We start from the raw sequence: 1,138 nt of genomic DNA on the forward strand, positions 1-1,138 counted from the left end.
TACAAAATAATGTATTAGATGGATGGTTGTAATCTTTTCTCGCGATAATTCTTTTTGTAAAACAAAAACCGGATTTGAAACTGTTTTACGAGCTGTACCCCAGATTTCAACACAGTAAATTAAATGTGGAACAATTATTGAATTGTACAACACAAGCAGAGCTTTGTCATTGAATAACTCCCTGGTTTTATATATATATATTGTGGGGGCTGTGGTAGAGTGGTTAGGGGAGTCGTCCTGGAACCAGAAGGTCGCTGGTTCAATCCCCATCCAGCCGTCTCAGTCGTTGTGTCCTTGGGCAAGACACTTCACCCCACCTTGCCTACTGATGGTGGTCAGAGGGTCCGGTGGCGCCGATGCATGGCAGCCCCACCTCTGTCAGTGTGCCCCAGGGCAGCTGTGGCTACAATGTAGTTTGCCATCATCAGTGTGTGAATGTGAGTGTGAATGGGTGAATGTCTGTTAGTGTAAAGCGCTTTGGGGTCCGGAGGGACTTGAAAAGCGCTCTATAAGTTCAGTACCATTTACCATTCATACAGTACTCCTATAGATTTAGATATTTTTGTTCTTAAATGATGTATGTGAGGTCTCCATGTCAGCTTGTCATCATGACACTCAGAAATTCCACCTCACTTACTTTACAGATCTCAGTACATCTACTTTAAATGAAAAATCAACAATTGTCCTCCTATTACTAAGTATCATATAATTTGTTTTATCCAAATTTAATGACAATTTGTTTTGTTGAAACCAATTTTGTATTTTCTCAATTTCTTTCTGTACGATATCAAACTTTTTTTCTATATTTTTACCTAAACAAAAAATGTTGTATCGTCAGCAAATAAAAAACATTTGAAAAGTCCTGACACATTTACTAAGTCATTCACATATAAAATAAATAACTTATGTCCCAGTACAGAGCCCTGAGGGACTCCACATGCGATATTACTAAGTTTAGATCTTACACCTTTTATCTGTACAAACTGTTTCCTATCTTTCAAATAACTGGATACCCATTGTAGTGCCGACCCTCTAACACACTGTAAAAACTGTCCACCTAACCAAGTTTTAAAACCTTATATCAGCCAAAAAGTCTTTTTGATCTTGTTTTCAGACTGATTTACTAAACAAGAACTGA

The sequence above is a fragment of the Austrofundulus limnaeus genome, unplaced genomic scaffold (assembly GCF_001266775.1).
Source record: "Austrofundulus limnaeus strain Quisiro unplaced genomic scaffold, Austrofundulus_limnaeus-1.0 Scaffold790, whole genome shotgun sequence".
In the NCBI taxonomy this organism is placed as follows: Eukaryota; Metazoa; Chordata; class Actinopteri; order Cyprinodontiformes; family Rivulidae; genus Austrofundulus; species Austrofundulus limnaeus.